The sequence below is a fragment of the Euprymna scolopes genome, chromosome 7 (assembly GCF_053919585.1).
Source record: "Euprymna scolopes isolate OS-2025 chromosome 7, ASM5391958v1, whole genome shotgun sequence".
NCBI classification, from domain to species: domain Eukaryota; kingdom Metazoa; phylum Mollusca; class Cephalopoda; order Sepiida; family Sepiolidae; genus Euprymna; species Euprymna scolopes.
This window is the reverse complement of record NC_136488.1, coordinates 33,123,175-33,143,044: the sequence shown is the minus strand read 5'-3', so window position 1 is coordinate 33,143,044 and position 19,870 is coordinate 33,123,175. Positions and strand designations below refer to the sequence as shown.

General features: G+C 39.3%; 51 non-coding genes across 51 annotated transcripts; all 51 read left to right on the top strand.

Moving 5' to 3' along the window:
• The first annotated feature begins 633 nt into the window (after positions 1-633).
• On the top strand, positions 634-704 carry Trnag-gcc (transfer RNA glycine (anticodon GCC)). The gene has a single exon. It is a non-coding gene; the product is annotated as a tRNA-Gly (tRNA).
• A 369-nt stretch (positions 705-1,073) lies between these two features.
• On the top strand, positions 1,074-1,144 carry Trnag-ucc (transfer RNA glycine (anticodon UCC)). The gene has a single exon. It is a non-coding gene; the product is annotated as a tRNA-Gly (tRNA).
• A 148-nt stretch (positions 1,145-1,292) lies between these two features.
• Trnag-gcc (transfer RNA glycine (anticodon GCC)) lies at positions 1,293-1,363 on the top strand. Its single transcript has one exon. It is a non-coding gene; the product is annotated as a tRNA-Gly (tRNA).
• Positions 1,364-1,512: 149 nt separating this feature from the next.
• Positions 1,513-1,583, top strand: Trnag-gcc (transfer RNA glycine (anticodon GCC)). The gene has a single exon. It is a non-coding gene; the product is annotated as a tRNA-Gly (tRNA).
• Positions 1,584-2,174: 591 nt separating this feature from the next.
• On the top strand, positions 2,175-2,245 carry Trnag-gcc (transfer RNA glycine (anticodon GCC)). The gene has a single exon. It is a non-coding gene; the product is annotated as a tRNA-Gly (tRNA).
• Positions 2,246-2,394: 149 nt separating this feature from the next.
• Trnag-ucc (transfer RNA glycine (anticodon UCC)) lies at positions 2,395-2,465 on the top strand. The gene has a single exon. It is a non-coding gene; the product is annotated as a tRNA-Gly (tRNA).
• A 149-nt stretch (positions 2,466-2,614) lies between these two features.
• Trnag-gcc (transfer RNA glycine (anticodon GCC)) lies at positions 2,615-2,685 on the top strand. The gene has a single exon. It is a non-coding gene; the product is annotated as a tRNA-Gly (tRNA).
• A 149-nt stretch (positions 2,686-2,834) lies between these two features.
• Trnag-ucc (transfer RNA glycine (anticodon UCC)) lies at positions 2,835-2,905 on the top strand. The gene has a single exon. It is a non-coding gene; the product is annotated as a tRNA-Gly (tRNA).
• Positions 2,906-3,053: 148 nt separating this feature from the next.
• Trnag-gcc (transfer RNA glycine (anticodon GCC)) lies at positions 3,054-3,124 on the top strand. Its single transcript has one exon. It is a non-coding gene; the product is annotated as a tRNA-Gly (tRNA).
• A 150-nt stretch (positions 3,125-3,274) lies between these two features.
• Positions 3,275-3,345, top strand: Trnag-gcc (transfer RNA glycine (anticodon GCC)). Its single transcript has one exon. It is a non-coding gene; the product is annotated as a tRNA-Gly (tRNA).
• A 149-nt stretch (positions 3,346-3,494) lies between these two features.
• On the top strand, positions 3,495-3,565 carry Trnag-gcc (transfer RNA glycine (anticodon GCC)). The gene has a single exon. It is a non-coding gene; the product is annotated as a tRNA-Gly (tRNA).
• Positions 3,566-4,156: 591 nt separating this feature from the next.
• Positions 4,157-4,227, top strand: Trnag-gcc (transfer RNA glycine (anticodon GCC)). Its single transcript has one exon. It is a non-coding gene; the product is annotated as a tRNA-Gly (tRNA).
• Positions 4,228-4,597: 370 nt separating this feature from the next.
• Positions 4,598-4,668, top strand: Trnag-gcc (transfer RNA glycine (anticodon GCC)). Its single transcript has one exon. It is a non-coding gene; the product is annotated as a tRNA-Gly (tRNA).
• Positions 4,669-4,817: 149 nt separating this feature from the next.
• On the top strand, positions 4,818-4,888 carry Trnag-ucc (transfer RNA glycine (anticodon UCC)). The gene has a single exon. It is a non-coding gene; the product is annotated as a tRNA-Gly (tRNA).
• A 120-nt stretch (positions 4,889-5,008) lies between these two features.
• Trnag-gcc (transfer RNA glycine (anticodon GCC)) lies at positions 5,009-5,079 on the top strand. The gene has a single exon. It is a non-coding gene; the product is annotated as a tRNA-Gly (tRNA).
• Positions 5,080-5,229: 150 nt separating this feature from the next.
• Positions 5,230-5,300, top strand: Trnag-gcc (transfer RNA glycine (anticodon GCC)). The gene has a single exon. It is a non-coding gene; the product is annotated as a tRNA-Gly (tRNA).
• A 589-nt stretch (positions 5,301-5,889) lies between these two features.
• Trnag-gcc (transfer RNA glycine (anticodon GCC)) lies at positions 5,890-5,960 on the top strand. Its single transcript has one exon. It is a non-coding gene; the product is annotated as a tRNA-Gly (tRNA).
• A 149-nt stretch (positions 5,961-6,109) lies between these two features.
• Trnag-gcc (transfer RNA glycine (anticodon GCC)) lies at positions 6,110-6,180 on the top strand. Its single transcript has one exon. It is a non-coding gene; the product is annotated as a tRNA-Gly (tRNA).
• Positions 6,181-6,329: 149 nt separating this feature from the next.
• On the top strand, positions 6,330-6,400 carry Trnag-gcc (transfer RNA glycine (anticodon GCC)). Its single transcript has one exon. It is a non-coding gene; the product is annotated as a tRNA-Gly (tRNA).
• Positions 6,401-6,549: 149 nt separating this feature from the next.
• Trnag-ucc (transfer RNA glycine (anticodon UCC)) lies at positions 6,550-6,620 on the top strand. Its single transcript has one exon. It is a non-coding gene; the product is annotated as a tRNA-Gly (tRNA).
• A 590-nt stretch (positions 6,621-7,210) lies between these two features.
• Positions 7,211-7,281, top strand: Trnag-gcc (transfer RNA glycine (anticodon GCC)). The gene has a single exon. It is a non-coding gene; the product is annotated as a tRNA-Gly (tRNA).
• A 149-nt stretch (positions 7,282-7,430) lies between these two features.
• Trnag-gcc (transfer RNA glycine (anticodon GCC)) lies at positions 7,431-7,501 on the top strand. Its single transcript has one exon. It is a non-coding gene; the product is annotated as a tRNA-Gly (tRNA).
• A 369-nt stretch (positions 7,502-7,870) lies between these two features.
• Trnag-gcc (transfer RNA glycine (anticodon GCC)) lies at positions 7,871-7,941 on the top strand. Its single transcript has one exon. It is a non-coding gene; the product is annotated as a tRNA-Gly (tRNA).
• A 149-nt stretch (positions 7,942-8,090) lies between these two features.
• Trnag-gcc (transfer RNA glycine (anticodon GCC)) lies at positions 8,091-8,161 on the top strand. Its single transcript has one exon. It is a non-coding gene; the product is annotated as a tRNA-Gly (tRNA).
• Positions 8,162-8,529: 368 nt separating this feature from the next.
• Trnag-gcc (transfer RNA glycine (anticodon GCC)) lies at positions 8,530-8,600 on the top strand. Its single transcript has one exon. It is a non-coding gene; the product is annotated as a tRNA-Gly (tRNA).
• Positions 8,601-8,749: 149 nt separating this feature from the next.
• Trnag-ucc (transfer RNA glycine (anticodon UCC)) lies at positions 8,750-8,820 on the top strand. Its single transcript has one exon. It is a non-coding gene; the product is annotated as a tRNA-Gly (tRNA).
• A 149-nt stretch (positions 8,821-8,969) lies between these two features.
• On the top strand, positions 8,970-9,040 carry Trnag-ccc (transfer RNA glycine (anticodon CCC)). Its single transcript has one exon. It is a non-coding gene; the product is annotated as a tRNA-Gly (tRNA).
• Positions 9,041-9,189: 149 nt separating this feature from the next.
• Positions 9,190-9,260, top strand: Trnag-gcc (transfer RNA glycine (anticodon GCC)). The gene has a single exon. It is a non-coding gene; the product is annotated as a tRNA-Gly (tRNA).
• Positions 9,261-9,409: 149 nt separating this feature from the next.
• Positions 9,410-9,480, top strand: Trnag-gcc (transfer RNA glycine (anticodon GCC)). The gene has a single exon. It is a non-coding gene; the product is annotated as a tRNA-Gly (tRNA).
• Positions 9,481-9,849: 369 nt separating this feature from the next.
• Trnag-gcc (transfer RNA glycine (anticodon GCC)) lies at positions 9,850-9,920 on the top strand. The gene has a single exon. It is a non-coding gene; the product is annotated as a tRNA-Gly (tRNA).
• A 149-nt stretch (positions 9,921-10,069) lies between these two features.
• Positions 10,070-10,140, top strand: Trnag-ucc (transfer RNA glycine (anticodon UCC)). The gene has a single exon. It is a non-coding gene; the product is annotated as a tRNA-Gly (tRNA).
• Positions 10,141-10,289: 149 nt separating this feature from the next.
• Positions 10,290-10,360, top strand: Trnag-ccc (transfer RNA glycine (anticodon CCC)). Its single transcript has one exon. It is a non-coding gene; the product is annotated as a tRNA-Gly (tRNA).
• A 149-nt stretch (positions 10,361-10,509) lies between these two features.
• Positions 10,510-10,580, top strand: Trnag-gcc (transfer RNA glycine (anticodon GCC)). The gene has a single exon. It is a non-coding gene; the product is annotated as a tRNA-Gly (tRNA).
• A 369-nt stretch (positions 10,581-10,949) lies between these two features.
• Positions 10,950-11,020, top strand: Trnag-gcc (transfer RNA glycine (anticodon GCC)). Its single transcript has one exon. It is a non-coding gene; the product is annotated as a tRNA-Gly (tRNA).
• A 589-nt stretch (positions 11,021-11,609) lies between these two features.
• Positions 11,610-11,680, top strand: Trnag-ucc (transfer RNA glycine (anticodon UCC)). The gene has a single exon. It is a non-coding gene; the product is annotated as a tRNA-Gly (tRNA).
• A 149-nt stretch (positions 11,681-11,829) lies between these two features.
• Positions 11,830-11,900, top strand: Trnag-gcc (transfer RNA glycine (anticodon GCC)). The gene has a single exon. It is a non-coding gene; the product is annotated as a tRNA-Gly (tRNA).
• A 588-nt stretch (positions 11,901-12,488) lies between these two features.
• On the top strand, positions 12,489-12,559 carry Trnac-gca (transfer RNA cysteine (anticodon GCA)). The gene has a single exon. It is a non-coding gene; the product is annotated as a tRNA-Cys (tRNA).
• Positions 12,560-12,709: 150 nt separating this feature from the next.
• Positions 12,710-12,780, top strand: Trnac-gca (transfer RNA cysteine (anticodon GCA)). Its single transcript has one exon. It is a non-coding gene; the product is annotated as a tRNA-Cys (tRNA).
• A 373-nt stretch (positions 12,781-13,153) lies between these two features.
• On the top strand, positions 13,154-13,224 carry Trnar-gcg (transfer RNA arginine (anticodon GCG)). The gene has a single exon. It is a non-coding gene; the product is annotated as a tRNA-Arg (tRNA).
• Positions 13,225-13,373: 149 nt separating this feature from the next.
• Trnag-ccc (transfer RNA glycine (anticodon CCC)) lies at positions 13,374-13,444 on the top strand. Its single transcript has one exon. It is a non-coding gene; the product is annotated as a tRNA-Gly (tRNA).
• Positions 13,445-13,815: 371 nt separating this feature from the next.
• Trnag-gcc (transfer RNA glycine (anticodon GCC)) lies at positions 13,816-13,886 on the top strand. The gene has a single exon. It is a non-coding gene; the product is annotated as a tRNA-Gly (tRNA).
• Positions 13,887-14,914: 1,028 nt separating this feature from the next.
• On the top strand, positions 14,915-14,985 carry Trnaw-cca (transfer RNA tryptophan (anticodon CCA)). Its single transcript has one exon. It is a non-coding gene; the product is annotated as a tRNA-Trp (tRNA).
• A 1,468-nt stretch (positions 14,986-16,453) lies between these two features.
• On the top strand, positions 16,454-16,524 carry Trnac-gca (transfer RNA cysteine (anticodon GCA)). Its single transcript has one exon. It is a non-coding gene; the product is annotated as a tRNA-Cys (tRNA).
• Positions 16,525-16,673: 149 nt separating this feature from the next.
• Trnag-gcc (transfer RNA glycine (anticodon GCC)) lies at positions 16,674-16,744 on the top strand. The gene has a single exon. It is a non-coding gene; the product is annotated as a tRNA-Gly (tRNA).
• A 589-nt stretch (positions 16,745-17,333) lies between these two features.
• On the top strand, positions 17,334-17,404 carry Trnag-ccc (transfer RNA glycine (anticodon CCC)). Its single transcript has one exon. It is a non-coding gene; the product is annotated as a tRNA-Gly (tRNA).
• Positions 17,405-17,553: 149 nt separating this feature from the next.
• Trnag-gcc (transfer RNA glycine (anticodon GCC)) lies at positions 17,554-17,624 on the top strand. The gene has a single exon. It is a non-coding gene; the product is annotated as a tRNA-Gly (tRNA).
• A 150-nt stretch (positions 17,625-17,774) lies between these two features.
• Trnag-ccc (transfer RNA glycine (anticodon CCC)) lies at positions 17,775-17,845 on the top strand. The gene has a single exon. It is a non-coding gene; the product is annotated as a tRNA-Gly (tRNA).
• Positions 17,846-18,215: 370 nt separating this feature from the next.
• Positions 18,216-18,286, top strand: Trnag-gcc (transfer RNA glycine (anticodon GCC)). The gene has a single exon. It is a non-coding gene; the product is annotated as a tRNA-Gly (tRNA).
• A 370-nt stretch (positions 18,287-18,656) lies between these two features.
• On the top strand, positions 18,657-18,727 carry Trnac-gca (transfer RNA cysteine (anticodon GCA)). The gene has a single exon. It is a non-coding gene; the product is annotated as a tRNA-Cys (tRNA).
• Positions 18,728-18,876: 149 nt separating this feature from the next.
• Positions 18,877-18,947, top strand: Trnag-gcc (transfer RNA glycine (anticodon GCC)). The gene has a single exon. It is a non-coding gene; the product is annotated as a tRNA-Gly (tRNA).
• A 589-nt stretch (positions 18,948-19,536) lies between these two features.
• Positions 19,537-19,607, top strand: Trnag-ccc (transfer RNA glycine (anticodon CCC)). The gene has a single exon. It is a non-coding gene; the product is annotated as a tRNA-Gly (tRNA).
• Positions 19,608-19,870: the final 263 nt, after the last annotated feature.

The following is a 19,870-nucleotide window of genomic DNA, read 5'->3' as shown; positions in this document are numbered from 1 at the left end:
CCTGCCACGCGGGCGGCCCGGGTTCAATGCCCGATCTCATGCAATGAAATTTTGTCAAACTCATTAATGAAGAATACATAAAAAACGAAGTAAATAATAAGAGTGTAATTTCGATTCCTTTTGTTGGAATGACATTCAAAGCATTAATGACAAAATGGCAAAGGAAAGAATTATGTTCTGTGAACGATATATCGCATCGGTGGTTCAGTGGTAGAATTCTCGGCTGTAACACGGGGGGCCCGGGTTCGATTCCGGGTCGATGCAATGAAATTTTGTCAAACTCATTAATGAAGAATACATCAAAAATAAGTAAATAATGAGAGTGTAATTTCGATTCCTTTTGTTGGAATGACATTCAAAGCATTAATGACAAAATGGCAAAGGAAAGAATTATGTTCTGTGAACGATATATCGCATCGGTTGTTCAGTGGTAAAATGCTCGCCTTCAACGCGGGCGGCCCGGGTTCGATTCCCGGTCGATGCAATGAAATTTTGTCAAACTTATTAATGAAGAATACATCAAAAATAAGTAAATAATGAGAGTGTAATTTCGATTCCTTTTGTTGGAATGACATTCAAAGCATTAATGACAAAATGGCAAAGGAAAGAATTATGTTCTGTGAACGATATATCGCATCGGTGGTTCAGTGGTAGAATGCTCGCCTGCCACGCGGGCGGCCCGGGTTCGATTCCCGGTCGATGCAATGAAATTTTGTCAAACTCATTAATCAAGAATACATAAAAAATAAGTAAATAATGAGAGTGTAATTTCGATTCCTTTTGTTGGAATGACATTCAAAGCATTAATGACAAAATGGCAAAGGAAAGAATTATGTTCTGTGAACGATATATCGCATCGGTGGTTCAGTGGTGGAATTCTCGGCTGTAACACGGGGGGCCCGGGTTCGATTCCGGGTCGATGCAATGAAATTTTATCAAACTCATTAATGAAGAATACATAAAAAATAAGTAAATAATGAGAGTGTAATTTCGATTCCTTTTGTTGGAATGACATTCAAAGCATTAATGACAAAATGGCAAAGGAAAGAATTATGTTCTGTGAACGATATATCGCATCGGTTGTTCAGTGGTAAAATGCTCGCCTTCCACGCGGGCGGCCCGGGTTCGATTCCCGGTCGATGCAATGAAATGTTGTCAAACTCATTAATGAAGAATACATCAAAAATAAGTAAATAATGAGAGTGTAATTTCGATTCCTTTTGTTGGAATGACATTCAAAGCATTAATGAAAAATGGCAAAGGAAAGAATTATGTTCTGTGAACGATATATCGCATCGGTGGTTCAGTGGTAGAATGCTCGCCTGCCACGCGGGCGGCCCGGGTTCGATTCCCGGTCGATGCAATGAAATTTTGTCAAACTCATTAATGAAGAATACATCAAAAATAAGTAAATAATGAGAGTGTAATTTCGATTCCTTTTGTTGGAATGACATTCAAAGCATTAATGACAAAATGGCAAAGGAAAGAATTATGTTCTGTTAACGATATATCGCATCGGTGGTTCAGTGGTAGAATGCTCGCCTGCCACGCGGGCGGCCCGTGTTCGATTCCCGGTCGATGCAATGAAATTTTGTCAAACTCATTAATGAAGAATACATCAAAAATAAGTAAATAATGAGAGTGTAATTTCGATTCCTTTTATTGGAATGACATTCAAAGCATTAATGACAAAATGGCAAAGGAAAGAATTATGTTCTGTGAACGATATATCGCATCGGTTGTTCAGTGGTAGAATGCACGCCTGCCACACGGGCGGCCCGGGTTCAATGCCCGATCTCATGCAATGAAATTTTGTCAAACTCATTAATGAAGAATACATAAAAAACGAAGTAAATAATGAGAGTGTAATTTCGATTCCTTTTGTTGGAATCACATTCAAAGCATTAATGACAAAATGGCAAAGGAAAGAATTATGTTCTGTGAACGATATATCGCATCGGTTGTTCAGTGGTAAAATGCTCGCCTTCAACGCGGGCGGCCCGGGTTCGATTCTCGGTCGATGCAATGAAATTTTGTCAAACTCATTAATGAAGAATACATCAAAAATAAGTAAATAATGAGAGTGTAATTTCGATTCCTTTTGTTGGAATGACATTCAAAGCATTAATGACAAAATGGCAAAGGAAAGAATTATGTTCTGTGAACGATATATCGCATCGGTGGTTCAGTGGTAGAATGCTCGCCTGCCACGCGGGCGGCCCGGGTTCGATTCCCGGTCGATGCAATGAAATTTTGTCAAACTCATTAATGAAGAATACATAAAAAATAAGTAAATAATGAGAGTGTAATTTCGATTCCTTTTGTTGGAATGACATTCAAAGCATTAATGACAAAATGGCAAAGGAAAGAATTATGTTCTGTGAACGATATATCGCATCGGTGGTTCAGTGGTAGAATGCTCGCCTTCCACGCGGGACGCCCGGTTTCGATTCCCGGTCGATGCCATTAAATTTTGTCAAACTCATTAATGAAGAATACATCAAAAAAAAGTAAATAATGAGAGTGTAATTTCGATTCCTTTCGTTGGAATGGCATTCAAAGCATTAATGACAAAATGGCAAAGGAAAGAATTATGTTCTGTGAACGATATATCGCATCGGTGGTTCAGTGGTAGAATGCTCGCCTGCCACGCGGGCGGCCCGGGTTCGATTCCCGGTCGATGCAATGAAATTTTGTCAAACTCATTAATGAAGAATACATCAAAAATAAGTATATAATGAGAGTGTAATTTCGATTCCTTTTGTTGGAATGACATTCAAAGCATTAATGACAAAATGGCAAAGGAAAGAATTATGTTCTGTGAACGATATATCGCATCGGTTGTTCAGTGGTAAAATGCTCGCCTTCCACGCGGGCGGCCCGGGTTCGATTCCCGGTCGATGCAATGAAATGTTGTCAAACTCATTAATGAAGAATACATCAAAAATAAGTAAATAATGAGAGTGTAATTTCGATTCCTTTTGTTGGAATGACATTCAAAGCATTAATGAAAAATGGCAAAGGAAAGAATTATGTTCTGTGAACGATATATCGCATCGGTGGTTCAGTGGTAGAATGCTCGCCTGCCACGCGGGCGGCCCGGGTTCGATTCCCGGTCGATGCAATGTAATTTTGTCAAACTCATTAATGAAGAATACATAAAAAACGAAGTAAATAATGAGAGTGTAATTTCGATTCCTTTTGTTGGAATGACATTCAAAGCATTAATGACAAAATGGCAAAGGAAATAATTATGTTCTGTGAACGATATATCGCATCGGTTGTTCAGTGGTAGAATGCTCGCCTGCCACGCGGGCGGCCCGGGTTCGATTCCCGGTCGATGCAATGAAATTTTGTCAAACTCATTAATGAAGAATACATCAAAAATAAGTAAATAATGAGAGTGTAATTTCGATTCCTTTTGTTGGAATGACATTCAAAGCATTAATGACAAAATGGCAAAGTAAAAAATTATGTTCTGTGAACGATATATCGCATCGGTGGTTCAGTGGTAGAATGCTCGCCTGCCACGCGGGCGGCCCGGGTTCGATTCCCGGTCGATGCAATGAAATTTTGTCAAACTCATTAATGAAGTATACATCAAAAATAAGTAAATAATGAGAGTGTAATTTGTATTCATTTTGTTGGAATGACATTCAAAGCATTAATGACAAAATGGCAAAGTAAAGAATTATGTTCTGTTAACGATATATCGCATCGGAGGTTCAGTGGTAGAAGGCTCGCTTACAACGCGGGCGGCCCGGGTTCGGTTCCCGGTCGATGCAATGAAATCTTTTCAAACTCATTAATGAAGAATACATAAAAAAACGAAGTACACAATGAGAGTGTAATTTCGATTCCTTTTGTTGGAATGACATTCAAAGCATTAATGACAAAATGGCAAAGGAAAGAATTATGTTCTGTGAACGATATATCGCATCGGTGGTTCAGTGGTAGAATGCTCGCCTCCCACGCGGGCGGCAGTGGTTCGATTCCCGGTCGATGCAATGAAATTTTGTCAAACTCATTAATGAAGAATACATAAAAAATAAGTAAATAATGAGAGTGTAATTTCGATTCCTTTTGTTGGAATGACATTCAAAGCATTAATGACAAAATGGCAAAAGAAATAATTATGTTCTGTGAACGATATATCGCATCGGTGGTTCAGTGGTAGAATGCTCGCCTGCCACGCGGGACGCCCGGGTTCGATTCCCGGTCGATGCAATGAAATTTTGTCAAACTCATTCATGAAGAATACATCAAAAATAAGTAAATAATGAGAGTGTAATTTTGATTCTTTTTGTTAGAATGACATTCAAAGCATTAATGACAAAATGGCAAAGGAAAGAATTATGTTCTGTGAACGATATATCGCATCGGTGGTTCAGTGGTAGAATGCTCGTCTGCCACGCGGGTAGCCCAGGTTCGATTCCCGGTCGATGAAATGAAATTTTGTCAAACTCATTAATGGAGAATACATAAAAAACGAAGTAAATAATGAGAGTGCAATTTCGATTCCTTTTGTTGGAATGACATTCAAAGCATTAATGACAAAATGGCAAAGGAATGAATTATGTTTTCTGAACGATTTATCGCATCGGTGGTTCAGTGGTAGAATGCTCGCCTGCCACGCGGGCGGCCCGGGTTCGATTCCAGGTCGATGCAATTAAATTTTGTCAAACCAATTAATGAAGAATACATCAAAAATAAGTAAATAATGAGAGTGTAATTTCGATTCCTTTTGTTGGAATGACATTCAAAGCATTAATGACAAAATGGAAAAGGAAAGAATTATGTTCTGTGAACGATATATCGCATCGGTGGTTCAGTGGTAAAATGCTCGCCTTCCACGCGGGCGGCCCGGGTTCGATTCCCGGTCGATGCAATGAAATTTTGTCAAACTCATTAATGAAGAATACATCAAAAATAAGTAAATAATGAGAGCATTCAAAGCATTTATGACAAAATGGCCAAGGAAAGAATTATGTTCTGTGAACGATATATCGCATCGGTGGTTCAGTGGTAGAATGCTCGCCTGCCACGCGGGCGGCCCGGGGTCGATTCCCGGTCGATGCAATGAAATTTTGACAAACTCATTAATGAAGAATACATAAAAAACGAAGTAAATAATGAGAGTGTAATTTCGATTCCTTTTGTTGGAATGACATTCAAAGCATTAATGACAAAATGGCAAAGGAAAGAATTATGTTCTGTGAACGATATATCGCATCGGTGGTTCAGTGGTAGAATGCTCGCCTGCCACGCGGGCGGCCCGGGTTCGATTCCCGGTCGATGCAATGAAATTATGTCAAAATCATTGATGAAGAATACATAAAAAATAAGTAAATAATGAGAGTGTAATTTCGATTCCTTCTGTTGGAATGACATTCAAAGCATTAATGACAAAATGGCAAAGGAAAGAATTATGTTCTGTGAACGATATATCGCATCGGTGGTTCAGTGGTAGAATGCTCGCCTGCCACGCTGGCGGCCCGGGTGCGATTTCCGGTCGATACAATGAAATTATGTCAAACTCATTAATGAAGACAACATAAAAATTAAGTAAATAATGAGAGTGTAATTTCGATTCCTTTTGTTGGAATGACATTCAAAGCATTAATGACAAAATGGCAAAGGAAAGAATTATGTTCTGTGAACGATATATCGCATCGGTGGTTCAGTGGTAGAATGCTCGCCTGCCACGCGGGCGGCCCGGGTTCGATTCCCGTTCGATACAATGAAATTTTGTCAAACTCATTAATGAAGAATAGATAAAAATTAAGTAAATAATGAGAGTGTAATTTCGATTCCTTTTGTTGGAATGACATTCAAAGCATTAATGACAAAATGCCAAAGGAAAGAATTATGTTCTGTGAACGATATATCGCATCGGTGGTTCAGTGGTAGAATGCTCGCCTGCCACGCGGGCGGCCCGGGTTCGATTCCCGGTCGATGCAATGAAATTTTGTTAAACTCATTAATGAAGAATAGATAAAAATTAAGTAAATAATGAGAGTGTAATTTCGATTCATTTTGTTGGAATGACATTCAAAGCATTAATGACAAAATGGCAAAGGAAAGAATTATGTTCTGTGAACGATATATCGCATCGGTGGTTCAGTGGTAGAATGCTCGCCTGCCACGCGGGCGGCCCGGGTTCGATTCCCGGTCGATGCAATGAAATTATGTCAAACTCATTGATGAAGAATACATAAAAAATAAGTAAATAATGAGAGTGTAGTTTCGATTCCTTCTGTTGGAATGGCATTCAAAGCATTAATGACAAAATGGCAAAGGAAAGAATTATGTTCTGTGAACGATATATCGCATCGGTGGTTCAGTGGTAGAATGCTCGCCTGCCACGCAAACGGCCCGGGTTCGATTCCCGGTCGATGCAATGAAATTATGTCAAACTCATTAATGAAGAATACATAAAAAATAAGTAAATAATGAGAGTGTAATTTCGATTCCTTTTGTTGGAATGACATTCAAAGCATTAATGACAAAATGGCAAAGGAAAGAATTATGTTCTGCGAACGATATATCGCATCGGTGGTTCAGTGGTAGAATGCTCGCCTTCCACGCGGGCGGCCCGGGTTCGATTTCCGGTCGATACAATGAAATTATGTCAAACTCATTAATGAAGAATACACAAAAATTAAGTAAATAATGAGAGTGTAATTTACATTTCCTTTTGTTGGAATGACATTCAAAGCATTAATGACAAAATGGCAAAGGAAAGAATTATGTTCTGTGAACGATATATCGCATCGGTGGTTCAGTGGTAGAATGCTCGCCTGCCACTGTGGCAGCCCGGGTTCGATTCCCGGTCGATGCAATGAAATTTTTTCAAACTCATTAATGAAGAATACATCAAAAATAAGTAAATAATGAGAGTGTAATTTCGATTCGTTTTGTTGGAATGACATTCAAAGCCTTAATCACAAAATAGCAAAGGAAAGAATTATGTTCTGTGAACGATATATCGCATCGGTGGTTCAGTGGTAGAATGCTCGCCAGCCACGCGGGCGGCCCGGGTTCGATTCCCGGTTGACGAAATGGACTTGTGTCAAACTCATTAATGCAGAATACATCAAAAATAAGTAAATAATGAGAGTGTAATTCCGATTCCTTTTGTTGGAATGACATTCAAAGCATTAATGACAAAATGGCAAAGGAAAGAATTATGTTCCGTGAACGATATATCGCATCGGTGGTTCAGTGGTAGAATGCTCGCCTGCCACGCGGGCGACCCGGGTTCGATTCCCGGTCGATGCAATGAAATTTTGTCAAACTCATTAATGAAGAACACATCTAAAATAATTAAATAATGAGAGTGTAATTTCGATTCCTTTTGTTGGAATGACATTCAAAGCATTAATGACACAATGGCAAAGGAAAGAATTATGTTCTGTGAACGATATATCGCATCGGTGGTTCAGTGGTAGAATGCTCGCCTGCCACGCGGGCGGCCCGGGTTCGAAACCCGGTCGATGCAATGAAATTATGTCAAACTCATTAATGAAGAATACCTAAAAATTAAGTAAATAATGAGAGTGTAATTTCGATTCCTTTTGTTGGAATGACATTCAAAGCATTAATGACAAAATGGCAAAGGAAAGAATTATGTTCTGTGAACGATATATCGCATCGGTGGTTCAGTGGTAGAATGCTCGCCTGCCACGCGGGCGGCCCGGGTTCGATTTCCGGTCGATACAATGAAATTATGTCAAACTCATTAATGAAGAAAACATAAAAATTAAGTAAATAATGAGAGTGTAATTTCGATTCCTTTTGTTGGAATGACATCCAAAGCATTAATGACAAAATGGCAAAGGAAAGAATTATGTTCTGTGAACGATATATCGCATCGGTGGTTCAGTGGTAGAATGCTCGCCTGCCACGCGGGCGGCCCGGGTTCGATTCCCGGTCGATGCAATGAAATTATGTCAAACTCATTAATGAAGAATACATAAAAATTAAGTAAATAATGAGAGTGTAATTTCGATTCCTTTTGTTGGAATGACATTCAAAGCATTAATGACAAAATGGCAAAGGAAAGAATTATGTTCTGTGAACGATATATCGCATCGGTGGTTCAGTGGTAGAATGCTCGCCTGCCACGCGGGCGGCCCGGGTTCGATTCCCGGTCGATGCAATGAAATTATGTCAAACTCATTGATGGAGAATACATAAAAAATAAGTAAATAATGAGAGTGTAATTTCGATTCCTTTTGTTGGAATGACATTCAAAGCATTAATGACAAAATGGCAAAGGAAAGAATTATGTTCTGTGAACGATATATCGCATCGGTGGTTCAGTGGTAGAATGCTCGCCTGCCACGCGGGCGGCCCGGGTGCGATTTCCGGTCGTACAATGAAATTATGTCAAACTCATTAATGAAGAATACATAAAAATTAAGTAAATAATGAGAGTGTAATTTCGATTCCTTTTGCTGGAATGACATTCAAAGCATTAATGACAAAATGGCAAAGGTAAGAATTATGTTCTGTGAACGATATATCGCATCGGTGGTTCAGTGGTAGAATGCTCGCCTGCCACGCAAACGGCCCGGGTTCGATTCCCGGTCGATGCAATGAAATTATGTCAAACTCATTAATGAAGAATACATAAAAAATAAGTAAATAATGAGAGTGTAATTTCGATTCCTTTTGTTGGAATGACATTCAAAGCATTAATTACAAAATGGCAAAGGAAAGAATTATGTTCTGTGAACGATATATCGCATCGGTGGTTCAGTGGTAGAATGCTCGCCTTCCACTGTGGCAGCCCGGGTTCGATTCCCGGTCGATGCAATGAAATTTTGTCAAACTCATTAATGAAGAATACATCAAAAAGAAGTAAATAATGAGAGTGTAATTTCGATTCCTTTTGTTGGAATGACATTCAAAGCATTAATGACAAAATGGCAAAGGAAAGAATTATGTTCTGTGAACGATATATCGCATCGGTGGTTCAGTGGTAGAATGCTCGCCTCCCACGCGGGCGGCCCGGGTTCGATTCCCGGTCGATGCAATGAAACTTTGTCAAACTCATTACTGGACAATACATCAAAAATAAGTAAATAATGAGAGTGTAATTTCGATTCCTTTTGTTGGAATGACATTCAAAGCATTAATGACAAAATGGCAAAGGAAAGAATTATGTTCTGTGAACGATATATCGCATCGGTGGTTCAGTGGTAGAATGCTCGCCTGCCACGCGGGCGGACCGGGTTCGAATCCCGGTCGATGCAATGAAATTTTGTCAAACTCATTAATGGAGAACACATCTAAAATAAGTAAATAATGAGAGTGTAATTTCGATTCCTTTTGTTGGAATGACATTCAAAGCATTAATGACAAAATGGCAAAGGAAAGAATTATGTTCTGTGAACGATATATCGCATCGGTGGTTCAGTGGTAGAATGCTCGCCTGCCACGCGGGCGGCCCGGGTTCGATTCCCGGTCGATGCAATGAGATTATGTCAAACTCATTGATGAAGAATACATAAAAAATAAGTAAATAATGAGAGTGTAATTTCGATTCCTTTTGTTGGAATGACATTCAAAGCATTAATGACAAAATGGCAAAGGAAAGAATTATGTTCTGTGAACGATATATCGCATCGGTGGTTCAGTGGTAGAATGCTCGCCTGCCACGCGGGCGGCCCGGGTGCGATTTCCGGTCGATACAATGAAATTATGTCAAACTCATTAATGAAGAATACATAAAAATTAAGTAAATAATGAGAGTGTAATTTCGATTCCTTTTGCTGGAATGACATTCAAAGCATTAATGACAAAATGGCAAAGGTAAGAATTATGTTCTGTGAACGATATATCGCATCGGTGGTTCAGTGGTAGAATGCTCGCCTGCCACGCAAACGGCCCGGGTTCGATTCCCGGTCGATGCAATGAAATTATGTCAAACTCATTAATGAAGAATACATAAAAAATAAGTAAATAATGAGAGTGTAATTTCGATTCCTTTTGTTGGAATGACATTCAAAGCATTAATTACAAAATGGCAAAGGAAACAATTATGTTCTGTGAACGATATATCGCATCGGTGGTTCAGTGGTAGAATGCTCGCCTTCCACTGTGGCAGCCCGGGTTCGATTCCCGGTCGATGCAATGAAATTTTTTCAAACTCATTAATGAAGAATACATCAAAAAGAAGTAAATAATGAGAGTGTAATTTCGATTCGTTTTGTTGGAATGACATTCAAAGCATTAATGACAAAATGGCAAAGGAAAGAATTATGTTCTGTGAACGATATATCGCATCGGTGGTTCAGTGGTAGAATGCTCGCCTCCCACGCGGGCGGCCCGGGTTCGATTCCCGGTCGATGCAATGAAACTTTGTCAAACTCATTACTGGACAATACATCAAAAATAAGTAAATAATGAGAGTGTAATTTCGATTCCTTTTGTTGGAATGACATTCAAAGCATTAATGACAAAATGGCAAAGGAAAGAATTATGTTCTGTGAACGATATATCGCATCGGTGGTTCAGTGGTAGAATGCTCGCCTGCCACGCGGGCGGACCGGGTTCGAATCCCGGTCGATGCAATGAAATTTTGTCAAACTCATTAATGGAGAACACATCTAAAATAAGTAAATAATGAGAGTGTAATTTCGATTCCTTTTGTTGGAATGACATTCAAAGCATTAATGACAAAATGGCAAAGGAAAGAATTATGTTCTGTGAACGATATATCGCATCGGTGGTTCAGTGGTAGAATGCTCGCCTGCCACGCGGGCGGCCCGGGTTCGATTTCAGGTCAATACAATGAAATTATGTCAAACTCATTAATGAAGAATACATAAAAATTAAGTAAATAATGAGAGTGTAATTTCGATTCCTTTTGTTGGAATGACATTCAAAGCATTAATGACAAAATGGAAAAGGAAAGAATTATGTTCTGTGAACGATATATCGCATCGGTGGTTCAGTGGTAGAATGCTCGCCTGCCACGCGGGCGGCCCGGGTTCGATTCCCGGTCGATGCAATGAAATTTTGTCAAACTCATTAATGAAGAACACATCTAAAATAAGTAAATAATCAGAGTGTAATTTCGATTCCTTTTGTTGGAATGACATTCAAAGCATTAATGACAAAATGGCAAAGGAAAGAATTATGTTCTGTGAACGATATATCGCATCGGTGGTTCAGTGGTAGAATGCTCGCCTGCCACGCGGGCGGCCCGGGTTCGATTTCAGGTCGATACAATGAAATTTTGTCAAACTCATTAATGAAGAATACATAAAAATTAAGTAAATAATGAGAGTGTAATTTCGATTCCTTTTGTTGGAATGACATTCAAAGCATTAATGACAAAATGGCAAAGGAAATAATTATGTTCTGTGAACGATATATCGCATCGGTGGTTCAGTGGTAGAATGCTCGCCTGCCACTCGGGCAGCCCGGGTTCGATTCCCGGTCGATGCAATGAAATTTTGTCAAACTCATTAATGAAGAATACATCAAAAATAAGTAAATAATGAGAGTGTAATTTCGATTCCTTTTGTTGGAATGACATTCAAAGCATTAATGACACAATGGCAAAGGAAAGAATTATGTTCTGTGAACGATATATCGCATCGGTGGTTCAGTGGTAGAATGCTCGCCTTCCACGCGGGCGGCCCGGGTTCGATTCCCGGTCGATGCAATGAAATTTTGTCAAACTCATTAATGAAGAATACATCAAAAATAAGTAAATAATGAGAGTGTAATTTCGATTCCTTTTGTTGGAATGACATTCAAAGCATTAATGACAAAATGGCAAAGGAAAAAATTATGTTCTGTGAACGATATATCGCATCGGTGGTTCAGTGGTAGAATGCTCGCCTGCCACGCGGGCGGCCCGGGTTCGATTCCCGGTCGATGCAATGAAATTTTGTCTAACTCATAAATTAAGAATACATCAAAAATAAGTAAATAATGAGAGTGTAATTTCGATTCCTTTTGTTGGAATGACATTCAAAGCATTAATGACAAAATGGCAAAGGAAAGAATTATGTTCTGTGAACGATATATCGCATCGGTGGTTCAGTGGTAGAATGCTCGCCTGCCACGCGGGCGGCCCGGGTTCGATTCCCGTTCGATACAATGAAATTTTGTCAAACTCATTAATGAAGAATACAAAAAATTAAGTAAATAATGAGAGTGTAATTTGGATTTCTTTTGTTGGAATGACATTCAAAGCATAAATGACAAAATGGCAAAGGAAAGAATTATGTTCTGTGAACGATATATCGCATCGGTGGTTCAGTGGTAGAATGCTCGCTTGCCACGCTGGCGGCCCGGGTTTGATTCCCGGTCGATGCAATGAAATTTTGTTAAACTCATTAATGAAGAATAGATAAAAATTAAGTAAATAATGAGAGTGTAATTTCGATTCCTTTTGTTGGAATGACATTCAAAGCATTAATGACAAAATGGCAAAGGAAAGAATTATGTTCTGTGAACGATATATCGCATCGGTGGTTCAGTGGTAGAATGCTCGCCTGCAACGCGTGCGGCACGGGTTCGATTCCCGGTCGATGCAATGAAATTTTGACAAACTCATTAATGAAGAATACATAAAAAACGAAGTAAATAATGAGAGTGTAATTTCGATTCCTTTTGTTGGAATGACATTCAAAGCATTAATGACAAAATGGCAAAGGAAAGAATTATGTTCTGTGAACGATATATCGCATCGGTGGTTCAGTGGTAGAATGCTCGCCTGCAACGCGTGCGGCCCGGGTTCGATTCCCGGTCGATGCAATGAAATTTTGACAAACTCATTAATGAAGAATACATAAAAAACGAAGTAAATAATGAGAGTGTAATTTCGATTCCTTTTGTTGGAATGACATTCAAAGCATTAATGACAAAATGGCAAAGGAAAGAATTATGTTCTGTGAACGATATATCGCATCGGTGGTTCAGTGGTAGAATGCTCCCCTGCCACTGTGGCCGCCCGGGTTCGATTCCCGGTCGATGCAATGAAAGTTTTTCAAACTCTTTAATGAACAATACATCAAAAATAAGTAAATAATGAGAGTGTAATTTCGATTCCTTTTGTTGGAATGACATTCAAAGCATTAATGACAAAATGGCAAAGGAAAGCATTATTATGTTCTGTGAACGATATATCGCATCGGTGGTTCAGTGGTAGAATGCTCGCCTGCGACGCGGGCGGCCCGGGTTCGATTCCCGGTCGATGCAATGAAATTTTGTCAAACTCATTAATGAAGAATACATAAAAATTAAGTAAATAATGAGAGTGTAATTTCGATTCCTTTTGTTGGAATGACATTCAAAGAATTAATGACAAAATGGGAAAGGAAAGAATTATGTTGTGTGAACGATATATCGCATCGGTGGTTCAGTGGTAGAATGCTCGCCTCCCACGCGGGCGGGCCGGGTGCGATTCCCGGTCGATGCAATGAAATTTTGTCAAACTCATTAATGAAGAATACATCAAAAACGAAGAAAATAATGCGAGTGTAATTTCGATTCCTTTTGTTGGAATGACATTCAAAGCATTAATGACAAAATGGCAAAGGAAAGAATTATGTTCTGTGAACGATATATCGCGTCGGTGGTTCAGTAATAGAATGCTCGCCTGCCACGCGGGCGGCCCCGGTTCGATTCCCGATCGATGCAATGAAATTTTGTCAAACTCATTAATGAAGAATACATAAAAAACGAAGTAAATAATGAGAGTGTAATTTCGATTCCTTTTGTTGGAATGACATTCAAAGCATTAATGACAAAATGGCAAAGGAAAGAATTATGTTCTGTGAACGATATATCGCATCGGTGGTTCAGTGGTAGAATGCTCGCCTGCCACGCGGGCGGCCCGGGTGCGATTCCCGGTCGATGCAATGAAATTTTGTCAAACTCATTAATGGAGAATACATCAAACATAAGTAAATAATGAGAGTGTAATTTCGATTCCTTTGTTGGAATGACATTCAAAGCATTAATGACAAAATGGCAAAGGAAAGAATTATGTTCTGTGAACGATATATTGCATCGGTGGTTCAGTGGTAGAATGCTCGCCTGCCACGCGGGCGGCCCGGGTTCGATTCCCGTTCGATACAATGAAATTTTGTCAAACTCATTAATGAAGAATACAAAAAATTAAGTAAATAATGAGAGTGTAATTTCGATTCCTTTTGTTGGAATGACATTCAAAGCATTAATGACAAAATGGCAAAGGAAAGAATTATGTTCTGTGAACGATATATCGCATCGGTGGTTCAGTGGTAGAATGCTCGCTTGCCACGCTGGCGGCCCGGGTTTGATTCCCGGTCGATGCAATGAAATTTTGTCAAACTCATTCATGAAGAATAGATAAAAATTAAGTAAATAATGAGAGTGTAATTTCGATTCCTTTTGTTGGAATGACATTCAAAGCATTAATGACAAAATGGCAAAGGAAAGAATTATGTTCTGTGAACGATATATCGCATCGGTGGTTCAGTGGTAGAATGCTCGCCTTCAACGCGTGCGGCCCGGGTTCGATTCCCGGTCGATGCAATGAAATTTTGAGAAACTCATTAATGAAGAATACATAAAAAACGAAGTAAATAATGAGAGTGTAATTTCGATTCCTTTTGTTGGAATGACATTCAAAGCATTAATGACAAAATGGCAAAGGAAAGAATTATGTTCTGTGAACGATATATCGCATCGGTTGTTCAGTGGTAGAATGCTCGTCGACCACGCGGGCAGCTCGAGTTCGATTCCCGGTCGATGCAATGAAATTTTGTCAAACTCTTTAATGAACAATGCATCAAAAATAAGTAAATAATGAGAGTGTAATTTCGATTCCTTTTGTTGGAATGACATTCAAAGCATTAATGACAAAATGGCAAAGGAAAGAATTATGTTCTGTGAACGATATATCGCATCGGTGGTTCAGTGGTAGAATGCTCGCCTCCAACGTTGGCGGCCCGGGTTCGATTCCCGGTCGATGCAATGAAATTTTGTCAAACTCATCAATGAAGAACACATCTAAAATAAGTAAATAATGCGAGTGTAATATCGATTCCTTTTGTTGGAATGACATTCAAAGCATTAATGACAAAATGGCAAAGGAAAGAAATATGTTCTGTGAACGATATATCGCATCGGTGGTTCAGTGGTAGAATGCTCGCCTGCCACTGTGGCAGCCTTGGTTCGATTCCCGGTCGATGCAATGAAATTTTGTCAAACTCATTAATGAAGAATACATAAAAATTAAGTAAATAATGAGAGTGTAATTTCGATTCCTTTTGTTGGAATGACATTCAAAGAATTAATGACAAAATGGGAAAGGAAAGAATTATGTTCTGTCAACGATATATCGCATCGGTGGTTCAGTGGTAGAATGCTCGCCTCCCACGCTGGCGGCCACGGTGCGTTTCCCGGTCGATGCAATGAAATTTTGTCAAACTCATTAATGAAGATTACATAAAAATAAAGTAAATAATGAGAGTGTAATTTCGATTCCTTTTGTTGGAATGACATTCAAAGCATTAATGACAAAATGGCAAAGGAAAGAATTATGTTCTGTGAACGATATATCGCATCGGTGGTTCAGTGGTAGAATGCTCGCCTGCCACGCAGACGGCTCGGGTTCGATTCCCGGTCGATGCAATGAAATTTTGTCAAACTCATTAATGAAGAATACATAAAAATAAAGTAAATAATGAGAGTGTAATTTCGATTCCTTTTGTTGGAATGACATTCAACGCATTAATGACAAAATGGGAAAGGAAAGAATTATGTTCTGTGAACGATATATCGCATCGGTGGTTCAGTGGTAGAATGCTCGCCGACGACGCTGGCGGCCCGAGGTCGATTCCCGGTCGATGCAATGAAATTTTGTCAAACTCTTTAATGAACAATACATCAAAAATAAGTAAATAATGAGAGTGTAATTTCGATTCCTTTTGTTGGAATGACATTCAAAGCATTAATGACAAAATGGCAAAGGAAAGAATTATGTTCTGCGAACTATGTATCGCATCGGTGGTTCATGGTAGAATGCTCACCTGCCACGCTGGCGGCCCGGGTTCGATTCCCGGTCGATGCAATGAAATTTTGTCAAACTCATTAATGAAGAACACATCTAAAATAAGTAAATAATGAGAGTGTAATTTCGATTCGATTTGTTGGAATGACATTCAAAGCATTAATGACAAAATGGCAAAGGAAAGAATTATGTTCTGTGAACGATATATCGCATCGGTGGTTCAGTGGTAGAATGCTCGCCTGCCACGCGGGCGGCCCGGGTTCGATTTCCGGTCGATACAATGAAATTTTGTCAAACTCATTAATGAAGAATACATAAAAATTAAGTAAATAATGAGAGTGTAATTTCGATTCCTTTTGTTGGAATGACATTCAAAGCATTAATGACAAAATGGCAAAGGAAAGAATTATGTTCTGTGAACGATATATCGCATCGGTGGTTCAGTGGTAGAATGCTCGCCTGCAACGCGGGCGGCCCGGGTTCGATTTCCGGTCGATACAATGAAATTTTGTCAAACTCATTAATGAAGAATACATAAAAATTAAGTAAATAATGAGAGTGTAATTTCGATTCCTTTTGTTGGAATGACATTCAAAGCATTAATGACAAAATGGCAAAGGAAAGAATTATGTTCTGTGAACGATATATCGCATCGGTGGTTCAGTGGTAGAATGCTCGCCTGCCACGCGGGCGGCCCGGGTTCGATTCCCGGTCGATGCAATGAAACTTTGTCAAACTCTTTAATGAACAATACATCAAAAATAAGTAAATAATGAGAGTGTAATTTCGATTCCTTTTGTTGGAATGACATTCAAAGTATTAATGACAAAATGGCAAAGGAAATAATTATGTTCTGTGAACGATATATCGCATCGGTGATTCAGTGGCAGAATGCTCGCCTGCCACGCTGGCGGCCCGGTTTCGATTCCCGGTCGATGCAATGAAATTTTGTCAAACTCATTAATGAAGAACACATCTAAAATAAGTAAATAATGAGAGTGTAATTCCGATTCCTTTTGTTGGAATGACATTCAAAGCATTAATGACAAAAGGGCAAAGGAAAGAATTATGTTCTGTTAACGATATATCGCATCGGTGGTTCAGTGGTAGAATGCTAACCTGCCACGCGGGCGGCCCGGGTGCGATTCCCGGTCGATGCAATGAAATTTTTTCAAACTCATCAATGAAGAACACATCTAAAATAAGTAAATAATGAGAGTGTAATTTCGATTCCTTTTGTTGGAATGACATTCAAAGCATTAATGACAAAATGGCAAAGGAAAGAATTATGTTCTGTGAACGATATATCGCATCGGTGGTTCAGTGGTAGAATGCTCGCCTCCCACGCGGGCGGCCCGGGTTCGATTCCCGGTCGATGCAATGAAACTTTGTCAAACTCTTTAATTAACAATACATCAAAAATAATTAAATAATGAGAGTGTAATTTCGATTCCTTTTGTTGGAATGACATTCAAAGCATTAATGACAAAATGGCAAAGGAAAGAATTATGTTCTGTGAACGATATATCGCATCGGTGGTTCAGTGGGAGAATGCTCGCCTGCCACGCGGGCGGCCCGGGTTCGATTCCCGGTCGATGCAATGACATTTTGTAAAACTCATTAATGAAGAATACATAAAAAACGAAGTAAATAATTAGAGTGTAATTTCGATTCCTTTTGTTGGAATGACATTCAAAGCATTAATTACAAAATGGCAAAGGAAAGAATTATGTTCTGTGAACGATATATCGCATCGGTGGTTCAGTGGTAGAATGCTCGCCTCCCACGCGGGCGGCCCGGGTTCGATTCCCGGTCGATGCAATGAAACTTTGTCAAACTCTTTAATTAACAATACATCAAAAATAAGTAAATAATGAGAGTGTAATTTCGATTCCTTTTGTTGGAATGACATTCAAAGCATTAATGAAAAAATGGCAAAGGAAAGAATTATGTTCTGTGAACGATATATCGCATCGGTGGTTCAGTGGTAGAATGCACGCCTGCCAGGCGGGCGGCCCGGGTTCGATTCCCGGTCGATGCAATGAAATTTTGTCAAACTCAATTATGAAGAATACATAAAAATATAAGTAAATAATGAGAGTGTAATTTCGATTCCTTTTGTTGGAATGACATTCAAAGCATTAATGACAAAATGGCAAAGGAAAAAATTATGTTCTGTGAACGATATATCGCATCGATGGTTCAGTGGTAGAATGCTCGCCTGCCACGCGGGCGGCCCGGGTTCGATTCCCGGTCGATGCAAAGAAATTTTGTAAAACTCATTAATGAAGAATACATAAAAAACGAAGTAAATAATGAGAGTGTAATTTCGATTCCTTTTGTTGGAATGACATTCAAAGCATTAATGACAAAATGGCAAAGGAAAGAATTATGTTCTGTGAACGATATATCGCATCGGTGGTTCAGTGGTAGAATGCTCGCCTGCCACGCGGGCGGCCCGGGTTCGATTTCCGGTCGATACAATGAAATTTTGTCAAACTCATTAATGAAGAATACATAAAAATTAAGTAAATAATGAGAGTGTAATTTCGATTCCTTTTGTTGGAATGACATTCAAAGCATTAATGACAAAATGGCAAAGGAAAGAATTATGTTCTGTGAACGATATATCGCATCGGTGGTTCAGTGGTAGAATGCTCGCCTGCAACGCGGGCGGCCCGGGTTCGATTTCCGGTCGATACAATGAAATTTTGTCAAACTCATTAATGAAGAATTCATAAAAATTAAGTAAATAATGAGAGTGTAATTTCGATTCCTTTTGTTGGAATGACATTCAAAGCATTAATGACAAAATGGCAAAGGAAAGAATTATGTTCTGTGAACGATATATCGCATCGGTGGTTCAGTGGTAGAATGCTCGCCTGCCACGCGGGCGGCCCGGGTTCGATTCCCGGTCGATGCAATGAAATTTTGTCAAACTCTTTAATGAACAATACATCAAAAATAAGTAAATAATGAGAGTGTAATTTCGATTCCTTTTGTTGGAATGACATTCAAAGTATTAATGACAAAATGGCAAAGGAAATAATTATGTTCTGTGAACGATATATCGCATCGGTGATTCAGTGGCAGAATGCTCGCCTGCCACGCTGGCGGCCCGGTTTCGATTCCCGGTCGATGCAATGAAATTTTGTCAAACTCATTAATGAAGAACACATCTAAAATAAGTAAATAATGAGAGTGTAATTCCGATTCCTTTTGTTGGAATGACATTCAAAGCATTAATGACAAAAGGGCAAAGGAAAGAATTATGTTCTGTGAACGATATATCGCATCGGTGGTTCAGTGGTAGAATGCTAACCTGCCACGCGGGCGGCCCGGGTGCGATTCCCGGTCGATGCAATGAAATTTTTTCAAACTCATCAATGAAGAACACATCTAAAATAAGTAAATAATGAGAGTGTAATTTCGATTCCTTTTGTTGGAATGACATTCAAAGCATTAATGACAAAATGGCAAAGGAAAGAATTATGTTCTGTGAACGATATATCGCATCGGTGGTTCAGTGGTAGAATGCTCGCCTCCCACGCTGGCGGCCCGGTTTCGATTCCCGGTCGATGCAATGAAATTTTGTAAAACTCATCAATGAAGAACACATCTAAAATAAGTAAATTAGTAAAGTGTAATTTCGATTCCTTATGTGGGAATGATATTCAAAGCATTAATGACAAAATGGCAAAGGAAAGAATTATGTTCTGTGAACGATATATCGCATCGGTTGTTCAGTGGTAGAATGCTCGCCGACCACGCGGGCAGCTCGAGTTCGATTCCCGGTCGATGCAATGAAATTTTGTCAAACTCTTTAATGAACAATGCATCAAAAAT